This window comes from Podarcis raffonei, chromosome 7 (assembly GCF_027172205.1).
Source record: "Podarcis raffonei isolate rPodRaf1 chromosome 7, rPodRaf1.pri, whole genome shotgun sequence".
NCBI classification, from domain to species: domain Eukaryota; kingdom Metazoa; phylum Chordata; class Lepidosauria; order Squamata; family Lacertidae; genus Podarcis; species Podarcis raffonei.
Genome location: NC_070608.1, coordinates 16,838,076 through 16,855,661, shown reverse-complemented (window position 1 = coordinate 16,855,661; position 17,586 = coordinate 16,838,076).

Genomic DNA, 17,586 nt, shown 5'->3' with positions numbered 1-17,586 from the left:
GCTCTGGTCCATGGGGTCACGAAGAGTCGGACACGACTAAACGACTAAATGACAACAACAAGCCGCTCTGAGCCCAGCTTTGGTCAGGGAAGGCGGGATACAAATAAAAACTTATTTATTTATTTATTTATTTATTTATTTATTTATAGGGCAAAATTGTTTTGTGCAGTGCCTCTGTGCAATGGTAGGAATACTTTCATTTTGAAGCTATATTTTGCATCTTTTGGGGTTGATCAGATGGGTGATCCTAGCTCAGCAATGGGTAACCAGTCCGGGCCTCCCAATTTGGCCCCATAGGTTGCTTTGGCCCAGCCACACCCACCTACTATACACAGTACATTTGTGACATTGAGTGTGGGGCAGGTAAAAATGTGGATGGGGCAAAAGGCTGCTGAAAAGAAAAGAAAAAACCATGTGCAGATCCCAAGCACAGTGCTTTGACAATCAGCTGGTTGCCAGGCTTTGCCAGAACATGCACAGTGCTTTGCAAGGCCCAATAGACAGCGGAACACCGGGGTTTAGGAAGTGCTGTGTGCATCCCAACTGATCAGGGACTTCATAGTGAACATGACAACATCGCTGAGATGTAACATAGCCTATGCGGAATACCGTATTTTTCCGTGTATAAGACTAGGATTTTTTCCCTTAAAAAGTAATGTCAAAAATTAGGGGGGGGGCGTCTTATACTCTGGGCCATCTCCCCCCATTTTCTTAAATCTGGGTCCCCCAAAATAGGGGCTGTCTTATACATGGGGGCGTCTTATAGGCGGGAAAATACAGCAATTCTTCCTGAACAGGTGAATGCCTTTAACCTCCTTCGGCAAAAAAGAACAGGAGATGCCCTTTGAGACAGACCAAAAAAAGTGCCCCAAACCCCTTTCAATCTCAGTCCCAGTCAGAACTCCTCTTATGCTTGTGGGTTGCAATGAGGAGGGGAGAAAATTCTTTTTCAATACGAATATCTTTCTTCCGATTCCGGTGCGAAAAGACTTGACTTACGAAAACATGTCGTAAGGCATTTAGCTGTGAAAGTTGAAGGTCATGGGGAGAAACAGGAGGCAAGTAGGAACTCAAAGAAGGAGCAAAAAATAAACACCTGCCCCAAAGAGAAGGCAAAGGGTATTTGCACATAAGTACAGGGACGCGGGTGGCGCTGTGGGTTAAACCATAGAGCCTAGGACTTGCTGATCAGAAGGTCGGCGGTTTGAATCCCCATGATGGGGTGAGCTCCCGTTGTTCGGTCCCTGCTCCTGCCAACCTAGCAGTTTGAAAGCACATCAAAGTGCAAGTAGATAAATAGGTACCGCTCCGGCAGGAAGGTAAACGGCGTTTCCATGTGCTGCTCTGGTTCACCAGAAGCGGCTTAGTCATGCTGGCCACATGACCCGGAAGCTGTACGCCGGCCTCCTTCGGCCAATAAAGCGAGATGAGCGCTGCAAGCCCAGAGTCGGCCACGACTGGACCTAACTGTCAGGGGTCCCTTTACCTTTAAGTACTGGGAAGAACTGGGGAAGGCCACACATGTCAGTAAAAGGCCGAAATGCTACAAAGGTGATTCTGATTCTGATTCCAACCCCTTTGATAGCACCTCCTTTATCTCTCCTGATTATTTATTATTATTGTTTCATGAAATTTATACACCATTGCAGAGGTGCCAACTTTAATAAAATATATTTGCGGGGCCTAGGTAAGCCCCACCCCACAGAACTGATCACATGACATGGTGTGCACACACCATTTGAATGGCAATGCCCATCAACTTGGGGCCCCCAGTCCCCTCAAATATTTTAGGGGAGGTGGCGTGAAGGGACCTCAGCTCCTAGGAGTTGGCTTCTATGACAGCTTGATTTTTTTAAAAAAGAAAACCCTAAAGAGCTTTGCGAAAATGACAACACTGTAGAATCAATAGTAAGAAGAACTGACAACACTAGTTTAAGACTTTTGAAAAGCTAAAGTAACAATAAACTAGGATTAAAACTTGAACCCAATTTTTAAACATCTGGGTAGGCTTGTCTAAACAAAAGTGCTTTTAGAAAGGAGCAGAAAAGAGTACAGTAAAGGTGCCTGCCGGATATCAATCTGCAGGGAGTTCCAAAGATCATTTTCTTCCAAATGCACCTGTAAACAGTTCTGCCAATCGAATTGGTCGAGTGTATATAGGGGAAGGTGATTTTGTAACGCTTTGCGCTTGGCCCAGTAGCAAATCAGAAAACCAGTGCAGATCTCTGAGCACAGGTGTCTTATACAGACAAGGCCTCACTCCTGTCAGCAATCGTGCTGCAGCAATTTTCACTTGCTGCTGCTGATAGTGCTTGGCTAGATAGAGGAATGTGAAAGTGGATTACACTGGGCTGGGGAGGGGGGGAGGAATGGAGCCTCTTGGAGCATCTGACACGTTTGCTACCCAATCCCATCCCGAACATATGCAGCTTAGTGCAGTTGGAGATAATCTGTGTATCTCACTAAGCACATTCCACCGGTTGCACATTTGTGCAGCTGAAGGCAAATGTTTAAGCATGTGGCTAATGTGCTATATGCCTAAAATGTTCTAATTCCCTCAGACATTTCAAGATATTTTCATTTCAGCCGTGGCTCACTGCGTGCATTTATTTTGCCCGATGCCGAGTACTCCGGGTTACCCATAAAGGCTCTTATTATTACAATGGTAATAGTAATACTATTATTACTACTAATAATACTACTACTTCTGAGAATAAAACATTTCATAAATGATAACATGAATGGATTGGCCTTCTTAAACTGATCTTCTCTTTTGCAACGTCTCCATCATATTTCGGCTGATTAGTAGCCAAATGTCATTGGTGTTTCAGGTCTATTAACTCCTTATAAACACACACATTGTAAACAAGATAGCTGTGCATCTGTGTTCATGGAACGTGTGAGAGCTTGAGCATCACACAGTGCAGTCTTACATAGGTCTACTCAGAGATAAGTCCCACTGAGTTTAATGAGGATTACTCCAAGGTAAGTAGTTGTCTGATTGCAGCTGTAGGGCAGCTGTAGGAGAATTGCTTCCCAGGTTGACTTCTCCATTATGCAAGCACACCAAACCCACCTGCAATTCTTTTTGCCATATCTGTCACTCCTAGCTGGGAACCTGCACTATCATCAGCCACAATGACAAAAAGAGCTTGTTATGTATATATAAAACAATATTTTTTGATGATACGGAAATGTCCAGACTCTTTATATTCAGAAGAACTTTTCTTTCATGAATGTATAACTGAGAACAGCATATCTACAATCTCATGCTTATTCACTTTGTTCCTTATAGAGAGCACAAGTTTCTCCCTGTTAACATTTAGGGATCTTCCTCTGTCTGCTTCTCCCCAGAGAGACCCCATTGGCCTCAGCGGCATCAAGAGAAACCTCTGTCAGCAACCATTCTCCCTCACACAGAGGGAGACGAGAGAATAGAAAAAAAGTTAAAAACGACAGTGACTTGAATAACAGTCACAACAGAATCAAATGCCTCTCTCGTGTAACTCACAGTCAGCCAATCACACGAGACAGCTACTTCCAAAGCAAAAAACAACAACACCCTGCTAAAAATACACAGAAATGCAGCCTAGGCAAACATTCCCATTTCAGGAAATTAAACCATTATCATTAACACAGCTTCCTCCTCCAGTTGAGGATGGTTCTTTTGAGTGAATTGAATATTGCTATCCAAGCTGGTGGGTTCCACAGTTTGACTATGCACTCAAGGATGTATATATACCAGAAGGTATCATTTTAACTGTCACAGCTTCCACCAAAGAACCCCATAATACAGATTTGCACTTCCCATAGGACAGGGGTTGTCCACCCCCAGTTTGGGAGATGAGTTCTAACTGCCCTTCACCCCAGATTTCCTTTCCTGTGAATGTGCCCTTCAGATAAACTTTCTGTTGCTAAGCGTCATTGTCAGTGAAATCCGCTCCTGACCTTGTACTAGGAATGGCTAAATGTCAATTTCTTCCTCTCACTTCTCCAGTCTTAAGTCCAGCTCTCCACATCGCCGCATCATCCGTTTGCTGTGAGCATAACACATTTTTATACGCTGTTTCAACAGATGCACTTTACCCAGGTCTGTGCAGTTTTGTACCCATTGCTGCGTCCAAGAGCTGCATTGCAACATTCAGAGCTGCGCGAATCTCGCACCATGGCTGTGTTTCGGTTTGTGTATTGCTTCGGAAAGTGTGAATGGGGTAGGTTTGCCTTCAAATGTGAACTGAATTGAATTCCCCCCTCATCCCTACCTGGTACCTATGCATAACCTGTGATATTATAACATTCCTTTCAGCACTCAGAGCTTCTTTGCCTTCTGGCTTTCCATCCTTCATTCCCCACCCCCATCCCAAGTGGTGGCTGAGCTATCTATTCTTAATAACAGTGCACTGCTTCTTTTTTAAATATTAGCTTGGTAATTTGACGAAGGAATAAACCTATACACATCTCTTTCCTTCGCTCCATTAGATGCCGAGAGAAGGGTGGGTGTTCGGAGCCAAGCTGTTAACAGGGCGGCCTGATAAAAGCTATCAGCATGTTAAAGAAGAATAAAAACCCCATGCACTAAAAAGGGTGACATATAATTATTGCCTAACCTATTAAAGAAATAAACCTGCTACGACCCAATTACACCTTTGCAATATACAATGAAATAGCTCTTAAACAATTCTTCAACAAAGGAATAAACCTGTCATGAGAGAAAAATATATAGTTCATCAAGGCTGGGTATTCAGGAAGTAATACTGTTGTCAGGGTCATGCTGGCAGTAACTCAGTGTGCAATTAGAAGGATTCTTCCCTACATACGTTCCACACTCTTTGTCGAGGGAGAGAATATGTCCTTGAAGCCCCTGGCTTAACATCGGAGAGGGAAAGTGTTCGGCGGGGAAATTAGCATGCAGAAGAATGTTTGCAAATTGGAGCGACACAAAGCAAACCCAGCCGCTTAGAGCAACAACCTATTTATAACCATTTCCAAAGGGTTAGTCTGTTGTCACAGCAAAGCAGTTGAAGAGGCCTGCGGCACCTTAAGGACAAGCGGACGGATTGAGGTGCACAAGATGGTCATCTTCTTCAGATGCACGAAGTGTCGTCCTGAGATGTCATGTATGAAGGAGGTCAAAGTGGTATGTGGGGTTCTCCCTCCCTCCCCATTTTGTCCTCACAACATCCCTGTGTGGAAGAGAGAGACAGACAGAGACAGAGAGAGAGACAGAGAGAGACAGAGACTTGGCCAAGGTCATCCAGTGAACTTCATGGCTGAGTGGAGATTTGAACCCTGGCATCCGAAGTCCTAGTCCAACCATCTTAACCACCACCTACGCCAAACTCTTGGTTGTGAGTTGTGAAGGAGCGTCAGGAGTTCATTCCTGTCACAAACAGACAGGAACGTGGGGGTGGTGGGAATGCAGAGGTTGTAAGTTTAAATGTCAATGGAATCCAAATTGCCTGCGACAATTCAATTAGAGCTTAGAAGTATGCAAAATGACCCTTCGCAGCAGCAGTAATTGGTGATTACACTATTTTCAATTAGTAATTAGTGATAAAGCTATTTATACATTCTATAAAACCCCCCACTATAGGAACTGGCTCCATACAGAATCAAAGCCACCAGGTGCATAGAAAGGTTCCACCCTCAATGCATATTCCAGGATCTGTTAATTTTCAGCTTTCTTTTCTTAAAGTATTAATCTCTAGGCTTTCCTTTGTAATATAGAAAGGAGAAACCAAAAGCAGTCTGTTCTATGCCTTTTACTCTAGAGTGAGACAGCACTTGTATGAAGGAGGAGAGTGAATTTCCCCTCCCCCAATGCTGTGCACATTTTTATTTTTCCATTATTTTGCATTAATTGTATATACCACCCTTCATCCAAAGTTCTTGGGGTGATTCACAAGACAAAATACAGAATAAAAGCACAAAAACCATAATAAAACAACAAAGAAATGAAACAATAACCAGCTCTTCAGAGCACATCCATGGTGGGGCAGCTGGCACACTCAGACTGTTGCTCCATTCAGTATTTTTGAAATAAAAAAAGGAAAACTTTAATCCACAGAATAACATGCGGGTGCACTGCACCCACCCCTTCCACACACAAACTGGCGAAAATATAGTCCAAGAGGATTCCATCATAAGTAGGGTTGCCATATGTCCTCTTTTTCCAGGACATGGCCTCTTTTCCATGGCTCATAGCGATCCATAATTAAAAGTAGAAGTCGGCAAATGTGTCCTCTTTTTTGCTCTTCAAAATGTGGCAACCCTAATTGAGATTCAAGGTGTCTGCAAGGGGTTCTTTTCTCTGTGTTTTTTTTTCTGCCGGAGTGACAAGTTCTTGATTGTTCCACCACCGCTGCGGTCTAAACTACTGAGCCTCTTGGGCTTGCCAATCAGAAGGTCGGCGGTTCGAATCCCCACAACGAAGTGAGCTCCTGTTTTGTAAACACAAGCAAGGGCAACCCAGAAAGCCAAAGATCTTGACCCTGAAGTCTACAGGTGCCCCATGATGGAATAAGCTCCCGTTGCTCTGTCCCAGCTCCTGCCAACCTAGCACTTCGAAAGCACACCAGTGCAAATAGATAAATAGGCACCGCTGCGGCGGGAAGGTAAATGGCGTTTCTGTGTGCTCTTGTTTCCGTCACGGTGTCTCGTTGCACCAGAAGCAGTAGAGTCATGCTGGCCACATGACCCTGAAAGCTGTCGACCTGAAAGCAAGATGAGTGCCGCAACCCCATAGTCGCCTTTGACTGGACTTAACCATCCTTTACTTACCTTACCTGTTCTACCACCAAAAAGCTCTCCTGTCTTGCATGTTCTGTGTGCATATAAAGAGGAATAAAAGATGGTTCTGGTAGCATTAATCTGGCCCTTGAAATGCACAAACAGCTGGAGAAGGGTGGGGGAAGAGTGCCAGTCTTCCAAGGAGACCCCTATTCACCTCGCAGGACTTCAAGTCCCAGAGTTTCCTAGGAAGAAGGTTTGGCTATTAAAGCAGTCTGTGAGGACAACACTAGTCCCCTAACAGCTCTCAGCACTCTACAGTACCCAGAATTCTTTGTGGGAAGCCAAGGCTGTTGTTAAAGTTGCATAATAGTTGTATGGTATGGCTGAGGCCTTAACGGGTGCCGGGTGGAGACCTCAAGAGCTCCCTTGTGCCCACTGGCGCCATGTTGGCAAACCCTGCTCTGTCCCGTCCATAGATTTCCACCCTCATGAGCAGCAGCAGAATCAGTCCTTCAGTCAACAAGAAATATTCAGGGCCAGGGTGTCCATCTATAATGTTGTTTGGAGTTCAACGAAGAAACTTGTCGGTGAAGCAGTTTTAATGATTTTTTTTTTTTAGCTCTGGGAAGAATTCCCCAATCAATCTTTGCGAGGAAGACCCAGCAAAAAGGGAAAGCAGGGGGAGTGTGAAAGAGGGGGTCATATCGCAGTCTCTGGGTTCATTTGTGCTCCAGGTGAAAATTGCAGGCGGGAAAGAGAAAGGTCATGACATGGGCTTAAATATTGATTGGCTGCACCATTCTTATCCTGAGGAGTTTAAGCTGCAGAGTCCCCTGAGCTTTTCCAATTACTATCGGCCTCTTTCACCAGCCTCCTTCCACCAGGAAACTGCTATTTCTGACTAACTACTCCTGCAGCTAAGCGTCAATTAGTGCTGTTTCCTTTGGAGAAAAATTAAAAATGACCCAGTGACATAATTACAGAAGGTACACAATTTCTTCGAGGAAGAACAGGACTTAGAAGAGCCATTTGAAAAATGAATTATGTTTTCTCCCATTTATGCATGGTGTGTGTGTGTGAGAGAGAGGGGGTTATTTTGTGGGAGGGGGCTGTTTTTTGTTTTGTTTCTGTTTTTTTGCCGTTTCCTACTTGCAAAGATCAGTGGAACAATTGCTCTGAATAAATATGATTCCTGAATCATTTAGCAATCATTTAAAGGAGAGCGGGTGCTACTTCTGAGCAATTAGAGGCATGATCAGAAATCACCAGGCTGTTGAGCTGGGAAAGGGAAACTAGTTATAATTCTACTGCTCCCAGGAAGGGAGGAAAGGGGGGGGGGGGGAAATTGCCATATAATTAAGCTTTCTGAGCTTTCATGGAAATATTTATGAAATGAGAACGGCTTTGGAATAAATCATTGGTCTGCTTTATCATTCAAAAAGGATGATTCCATCGACATAAATATGCCCTAAGCCTTGATTGCTGGCTCTTTCCTGTTGATCACGGCCCCATAGAGCAGCCTTTGCTAACCTGGCACCCTCCAGGTGGGACTGTGATCCCAAATCATCTGGAGGGCAGCCAGTGGGGGAAGGCTTCTCTAGAACCAACTGGAATTCCACCTTTGCCTTCTTATTACTCCTTTGTGTTTAAATTTGTAGTGCTACAGGAAACCATTGTCTCTATTCAGGCCTAAATGAATAGACTTGAACTTCTTGATGAATTTTAATTTGCCTTGGAGTGTCCTTCTGAGATGCCTTTGTTCAAATTCCTTCAATCTCACCTTCATTGGCAGGAGGAACAACTGGCATAGTATATTTTCAGAGGTGACGCGCACAGGGCATTGAGTTATCTCTGAGGTGTTTTCATATATTCTAGCCAGTGTTCAGGAGATGCAAAGCAACCTTCTATCATGACTTCTGAATCTCCTTTGCCAAGAGAAAACGTTTGCAGGATGGCTGCCTTTTGTGGCTGGTGACGTGTTATGTACTGAGCTGAATCCTAAAACAATAGGATCCAGAATGCAGCAGTCTGATTGGTCCACAGGAGCCACCCAATCCAGCTCCAGGTGGAAGTGAATCAGCAACTTGATTGGCCTGCAGGAGCAACCAATCAGGCTTCTCAAGGAAGTGAATCTGCAACCTGATTGGCCTACAGGAGCAGCCCGGAATGAGCCAATCATGCGTGGCCCATTGTGTAAATAATGTATATATAGCTAGACGTTTTGGGGGAAGTTTCATTCATTGCTACTGTGAGCTGAAAAAAGAGCGACTCTGAGTACTGTATATTTCATGATGACTAGGTGATGGAGGCTTTGACCTGCTCCACATTCTGAGGTGGAGGCTACAAGAACGAATTTGGCAGCTTTCGAATGTCGCCCGCTGGCAAGCAAGAGCTTCAGTGGCTTCATTTTGAGGAACGAAAGCTTCTTTAAAGGGCTAGTATTTCCTGTCTGCGCATTTGTCTTATCCCCCTGTTCAGGGGTCACCAACCTTTTTAGGTCAGTCCACTCATCTGGAACGTCGAGGGAGTGCTGTGGGTGCCAGTCACAAAATGGCCGCCCTGGCACACGTGGGACAACACAAAATGGCTGAAACTTCAGAGGGGGGAAATGACAGGACTACAACATGGTTCAGGCAAGTCCCCTTTCTCCAATCATCTGAACAAGCGAAAAAAGGCACCAACATTACTCACCACCACACACAGGTAAGAACTTTGCACCTCTCCAAACCTGGGATCCAATGAAATGTGAGCATGTTTAAGAGGGCTTGTTCAGTGTGGGGTTGGCCAAGCTACTGCATACAGGAACTGAGCAGGAAGAACAAACAGACCGTTGTGCATTGTGGCTTTTTGAGGGGAATTTTAGTGAGAACTTTTGTGGGTGACATAGGAGATACTGACAGGTGCTGTACTCTGGCACCCATGGGTGCCCCCACATTGGTGACCCCTGCTCCAGTTTGACAGAGATATATTTCTGAATGAATGCTAAGCATATATTTCGAAAACACCTTAAGTCTCTAGTAAAATGCTACTGCCAGAATAGGCTGTTCAGGGAATTGAGGAGTGCGAATCAATATATGAATACAGGCAGGCAAAGTACTTTGATTTAACTGGGTGGTGTGTTAAGCTGCTGTGAATCAGAATCATATTGCGGCAGCCAAAATAGTGCTGCCATGAATAGCACAGAATCAGTATCTTCTACCTAGAACTTCTTATCCCACCCCCCCAAAAAGGACCCATGAATTGCTCTGCTACTGATTTCCATCTGAGATCAGAACGATTCAGACAAAGGCATTTCCAAAAGATCCTTCAATGGGAAACTGCTGAATCATAGCTCATCAAGTAATTCAATTCTATTCATTTGGTTCTGAATAGAAACAATTATTTCCTATCCCACTACAGAATTTAACCCCCCAACGTGGACAGGATGATGGTATCAAAAGCCACTGAGAGGTTGAGGAGAATTAACAAGGACACATTTCCCCTGTCTCTCTCTCTCAACAGAGGCCATCATACAGGGCGACCATAGCAGTTTCTGTGCCAAAACCAGACATAAACCCTGATTGAAATGGATCTAGAAAATCAGTTTCCTCCAAGAGTGCCTGGATCTGATCTGTGATCACTTGCTCAAGAACCTTGCCCAAGAAGGGGAGATGGGCAACTGACTGGTAGTTACTTAGATTTTCTGAATCTAAAGAGGGTTTCTTGAGGAGTGGTTTTACCGCTGCCTCCTTCAAGCAGGAAGGGACCATCCCCTCTTGCAACGAGACATTAATCACCTCTCTGGCCTAGCCATCTGCCCCCTCCCTGCTAGTTTTTATGAGCCGGGGGGGGGCAAATGTCCATGGTACAAATGATCACCCTGATCGATCCCAGCACCTCGAGCCTGACTAACTGAAACTCATCCCACACAACAAGGCTAGACAGCCTCCTCTGGACAGCCTTTGAGATTCATCTGCTGTAACAGCATAGTCAAGATCCCGGTGGATGCAAGCCATTTTGTCCTCAAAATGCTTTGCCAATGCCTGTATGCTTGCTCCACGTGCTTCAGCTTATTGAGTGTGAGCAGAGAGGCAGCTTGAAATGCAGGCCACAGGATGGAATCAGTTTAATTACGGTTCCAGGAAAGGAGCTTCAGTCCGAACCGTTGCATTTATTAATGCATTATTTATATTATTTTGGCGCGTTCTGAGAAGCACCAGAGCGGGGTCGGGGAATGATGGAAAGGAAAGTGCTTGCAAGATGGAAAGAAAATACGAGGTGGAGGCACATTTCAGAGCAGATATGGGCTCTCCAGGCCTCTCTCCAGCCTCCTGATGGAAACGGTATTGTATACCGTTCCAGTTTATCTTATTTTTACCTCGTGCTAGCGTGGAGCGGAATAAAAGAATGAAGAAATGAAGCAGGATGTTTTCTATTTTGAGGGGAATAAGTGGCACTCAACATACATTCCTCCCTCTATTCACTGAGATTTTCCGTCTCGGAATAAAATATGATGCTCGCACTCCACAAACCCCGCGAATAACACAAAACAATAATCACACAGGCAGCATTTCCTTGCAAGTGCTGGTCCTGCTCCAGATACAAATCACCTGAAATGGTCTCCCATCGCTCTGAAATGGCTTGGAAATCTCAGAGAAAACACGAATCATCTGGTCAAGGCTGCTTCTGTCCCACAAAGTGAACAGGTTGTCCAGGTCAGCCAGCCCTCAGAGGGAATTATTTTAAAAAGATAACTAGCATTTTATTTCGGCATTTCCTTGACGTCTCCGCTGACCTTCGAGTCTGACAGCCAAGGCTGCCAGTGTAATCATTCTGATATCTTGCCCTGGTAGTTATTCAGAATGACTGGCCATTCTGGATGTGGCAATAAAGCAAGGGTTCAGTACAGCTCAGAGGCAAAAAAAACCCCAAACTTGCCCCATCTGGAAAAGATAATTACAGGTATGAATTTCCAGAACGTAACAATTTACCATGCTGTAACATAGTGGTGAGGGCTCTCTGAGGCTGGTCCAACAGGCAGTTTGGGAAGAGCCACATCCATCTTTCCTATGCCTGACATCGTATGACATCAGACATGGGAAAAGTTCGAGCTGGGAAAGATCAAAAAAGAATTCGAGCCGCAGCTGAAAAGAAGGAATCTTCCTTTGCAGCAACAGTTTGAAGTTTCAGTCGGCTAATGTCAAGGAATGGCTGATTAACAAGGAGAGGTGGGATCTTTCGGACCCTGCCCGGGAGGACAGAGAAGATGAGGACTTTGGTGGTGGGACAACGGGGAGGAGGCTAGGGAAGGGACGAGCTGGGAGGTGCTAGAATCAGGAGGCTGGACAGGGCTGGAGGCTAAGGATTGCTGTTGCCTATTATATAATGAATTTAACTGTTAGAATTCCTGTTCAATGATTGCAGTCATAGGATTGTTTTCTTTCACATGATGTGATATGTTTTGACTCCACAGAGTGGGGAAGTGACGGAGACAGGATGTTTGTGTTACTGTGTTCTGTTAAGTGGGACTGTTGTCCTTTGCTTTTTCTCTTTGCTGTCTGATGCTAGAGAGAGAGGGAGCCATGTTGCAGTGCTCCGTGTGTGTTTATATGTAAATAAAGTAGATTAGCCAAAATGCTGAGTTGCTGCGGTCTGACATGCATGAGCTGCGAAGACTCTGCGGATCGCTAAGTCTGCCGTTGTCAGTTGGCATTGGTCGCTGTGATGTTTGGGCAGAAGAAAGCTTTTGAAGCTCCCAAATGATTGACCGGGAGGGAGAGAACATGCCAGTTGGGCATGTGTCTCTGCCAGGGTCCTACTCGAGTGTAGGCTGAACTCCTGACATTAACAAGTTATAATGTTAGTCTTATCAAAGCATCTATAAGTGCTCCTTCGACAGTGGAACAGACTACCTCAGGAGGTCGCGGACTCTCGTTCCTTGAGGTTTTTAAGCAGAGGTTGGATGGCCATATGCCATGGATACTTTAGCTGAGATTCCTGCATTGCAGGGGGGGTTGGGCTAGATGACCTTCAGGGTCCCTTCCAACTCTATAATTCTATGATTCTTTGGAAGACAACTTAATGTAAAAACAGAGAATATATAGTAACAGCATAGCTGAGCCAAGCAAGGGGCACCACTTTAGCCTGGGTGAATACAACTTGATGAACAAATGATTAATTTAGATTGCTATTGTCATATTACATTCTGAAATGATTTTGCTGTTGTGCTGCTTTTTTGGGCAGCTTTTGGTCTTGGGGCAGCATAATAGTACTATTACTAAGCTCAAGATCAAGGCATATTATCTTTAGAGATGCTCAGCAGCTCAGGATCAAAGAGCATTATATAAGATTCCTATTAGGCTAGGATCAACACCTTAGGCAACTGCAATATTGTTATAAGAATGTACGGTAACTTTTAAAGTGGTAGCAGCAGGGAGGACAAGGCCACAGCCCTGAAACAATCAAAGGAAGGCCATCCTGTTTAAATGGATTACAGCAAATTTGGCTTTTACAAAAAGTAGTCAAGGCTAAGAACACAAGCCGTAAAAAGCATCAAGTCCTTTTCCAGAGGAGGCGTTGGCGGAGGACATTTGGCCGAATGAGCTGAAGTGTATGGGGAAAAGGCAAGTGAGGAAAGGAAAGCAAAGAACAAAAGATTGCACACCAGGTTCAGATAAATAATAGAACACATCTGGCAACGATGTACGGAACAAGATTTTGGGTCAAAAGGAACAGGAAAGGGTTTCCCTGGATAGTGCCAAGGGTTCAGATTCGACAAAGGGAATCAGAGACATGGCAAGAGATTTTGGGGGGGGTTGTTAAATGAATATTTTGAGGGCAAAGTGAGGGAAATGGACTTGTTTTTGTTTGCAGTATGGTAGCGCTGCAGAGAGCTTGTTGGGGAGACCATGCATTAAAAAGGGACTCAAAAATAACTTAAACAAGGTTTTAATTACAAAAACAAAAACTCCATTTACACTAAATACATCAACAACAAACCAGACCCAACCACCAACCCATCCCCCAGGGTAATGGGAGAGCTAGGTTATATACTACACCCAATTGCTGACACAGCTTGATTAACACAACTCAGCAGCACCTGCTATGTTTCACAGCTGTAAAGCTGGGTCTCGTTATTTTGCTCTGGCCCTTGCTCTGGCCCCTTAAAGACATACACATCAGGTGGAACAATGATGAACCTTTACATTTAAAGAAACCATTCAACAGTTTCAGGGAGAAAAACACATAAGAGAAGGTAATAGAGAAATTAAATTTGCAGAGTCAGTAGGAAGAGAGGATTCCAATATAAATACCCCAAAGTCATTGCCAGGACTAGGGGGCCCTCGTAGGCATACACTTGCAGTACTTGGCTTTTTTCGAGATGTTTGTGTTATTTACTCGACTAGTAAGTGATCAAGGCAAGATTGCAGAATCTGCAGGGAAAGGATCAGGCCTGGTGTAGCCACATGGCATCCTTAGGCAGCTGCTAACTCCATGCCCCCATTGGATGGCTCCATTCCACCTGGTTTCTACAGTGGTACCTTGGGTTACATACGCTTCAGGGTACAGACGCTTCAGGTTACAGACTCCGCTAACCCAGAAATAGTACCTCGGGTTAAGAACTTTGCTTCAGGATGAGAACAGAAATCGCGTGGCGGCAGCGAGAGGCCCCATTAGCTAAAGTGGTACCTCAGGTTAAGAACGGTTTCAGGTTAAGAACGGACCTCCAGAATGAATTAAGGTTCTTAACCTGAGGTACCACTGTATTTCGCCTATTCTATTAATACTGTCCTCCAAGATCAAGCACTCGAGTTCATCTATCTTGGCTTGGAAGCTTCTAGCACCAGCATGTATATATTTCTATACAATCTTCCTCTGTAAGTGTCTTTGGCCCTTACTCTTTGGCTTTTCTGAATCGCTCTCCCATGCCCCTGCACTCGCCTAGTTCTGCACACCCTCATTTAAATCTTAATCATCCTTATCTTTATCACTGTGTAGACCCTCCTCAGCTCCTTTCAACTTATCCCTCTCAATCAGCTGGAAAGCTGTTCTACAAGTGGTTCTGCCACCTTCCTTGTTTTAACCACCAACTGTCTGGTTCCGTCCTGGTTCTAGTGGAGCCCATCCCTTGTGTACAATCCCACCATTCCCCCAATGCCTAATAAATCCTACCCCTCCTCCTTCGGACACCATCGTCCCATTGACATATTGAGACCACAAAGCCTCTCCTCTCTAGTTGGCCCTGTGCATGGAACCAGAAGCATTTCTGAGAAAGCTATATCTATCTTGGAGGGTCTGTCTTTCAGAATCCAACCTAGCTACCTGAATTTTGCTTCCAGAACTCCATGACTACATTTCCCCCTGTTACTCATGCCAACTGACTATCTACCAGGCTATCAAGGGGATGTCCAACATCTGCAACTTTTGCACCAGGCAAGCAATTCACCCTGGTCTCTGTATGCCCACCACACACCGAACTATCTATGTTCTTAATGATCAAATTGCCCACTGTGAGGATCCCTCCACTCCAGAGAAATATCTTTGTCCTGAGAAGACAGCTGTCTGTCCCCCAAGGAATCGACCCCTTCTAAGGAAATGTTTCCCTTTTCCTCATAGAGATGTTCTCCTTCCCCGAGACCCTAAATTTGCCCTGACAGCAGGGGAGCTACCATCATGGGAGTGTGACACCGTTATAATGTCCCTGAAGGCCTTTTTCTATCATGCTCACTAACTCTCTTAGCTTTTCAAGGTCTGTCACCTTAGCCTCTAGGGAACAAACTTGCACCTGGAGAGCCAGGAGCTCCTTGCACTATGAGTGCACCTATGACTTGTGTCCAACAGGGTGACATGCTATCGACAGTGCAAAACACAAGAAAGTCCTCATACTTGTGCTAGCATTTTATCTGCATAACTGTGTTTTGTCATATAATGACTTTATTAAGAGTTTGGTTTTTCTGGCCTCCTCACGTTGCTGCTGAACTCTCATGTCTCCTTAACTCGCCTTGACATTTTGTCATCTAGGGCTTCCTGTAGCTTGTGAAGCAGGCTCTGCTTGCTGGGTTGCTCTAAGTTAATATCCTTGGCTAATTCCTCCTAGCTACTGCAGCAGCTAGGTTTTCCCAGTAGTGATGAGAGCTGGACCATAAAGAAGGCTGATCGCCAAAGAATTGATGCTTTTGAATTATGGTGCTGGAGGAGACTCTTGAGAGTCCCATGGACTGCAAGAAGATCAAACCTATCCATTCTGAAGGAAATCACCCTGAGTGCTCACTGGAAGGACAGATCCTAAAGCTGAGGCTCCAATACTTTGGCCACCTCATGAGAAGAGAAGACTCCCTGGAAAAGACCCTGATGTTGGGAAAGATGGAGGGCACAAGGAGAAGGGGACGACAGAGGACGAGATAGTTGGATAGTGTTCTTGAAGCTACCAGCATGAGTTTGACTAAACTGCGGGAGGCAGTGGAAGACAGGTGTTCTCTGGTCCATGGGGTCATGAAGAGTCGGACACAACTAAACAACAAAACTGCAGCAGCTGATGAGGTCAGGAGGTGCGGCTCAAATTTAGTTTAACCCTGGGGAACGGGGAGCGAGCAATTGGTGATGATTAAGTTGGGCCACCTTTGGCCACCTCATGAGAAGAGAAGACTCCCTGGAAAAGACCCTGATGTTGGGAAAGATGGAGGGCACAAGGAGAAGGGGACGACAGAGGGCGAGATGGTTGGACAGTGTTCTCGAAGCTACCAACATGAGCCTGACCAAACTGCGGGAGGCAGTGGAAGACAGGTGTGACTGGTGTGCTCTGGTCCACAGGGTCACGAAGAGTCGGACACAACTAAACGACTAAACAACAACAAGTTGGGAGTGGCCAATGGCTGGTGAGTCAACTAGTAGTTGACTCCTTGATGGATGGATCTTCTTTCTGTCCTGAGAGGGATACCTACTTACAAACTTTTAATACTACTACTACTACAAGAAACAAACTAGCTTTTACTTTACTCAGTTCAAAATTGTATTTTATTTACTGGCAACAATGCATGCTTAAAGCTGACAGTTACCCTGTAGCAGGAGTGCCAGTTTGGCCCTGTGACTGTGGGTGCCTGGGGCTGTGGGTGCGATGCAGTGGGCATGGCCCCGGCACCAAAATCTGTGGGTGCCCAAGCCCTTCGTGGGTGCTCAGGAACCCAGGGCCCCAGGAAGTTGGCACCTATGCCCTGTAGTTTTAAGTGGTACTTTGGCTTTGATAGACTAGATTAGATTCCACACTGACAGCTGTCACTTTCAGCTAAGTCTCTTTTGAACACGTGACAACAGTCTAACCTTTATAACCTCGGAAAAAAGGAGCTTGTGGGGTGGGTGTGTTTTTAAAGAAGGCTAAGTCTACCCTTTCTAAAATGAAAGTGACTCTCCCACTAGCTAGATCTGTGTTGTGTAGAACAATATACAAGAGTTTACTGTGGTCCCCACAAGCTTCCTTGCTGAGGTAGCACTGAACTGGTTGTTACTAACCCTCTCCTCCCATGTCTCCCTAACTTGTCTCAAAGCTTTTCCAGCTGGGGCTGAGATCCCCCTTCAGCTGTACGCTATGTCCTTAAATATTAACCCATGTATTGCTGAACGAGTTTTTATGACAGACAAACATGCCCACCACTCTAAATTAACTGAATTTAATACCTCTTCAGGCATTTCCCCCATCACACAGGGGGGGAAAGAGAGGGGGCAGGGGAGAGAGACTGCACACCTCTTGGCTTGGCCCCCTTTGTCATTTTCCTGACCGGCCTGTGGCCCCGAAATCTAAATTTTCTGAAATAACTTCTATCTTCATTTAGCTAGAACATCCCTCACATGACAAGTGCCGTGTGCCTCTTTGCTTTAATG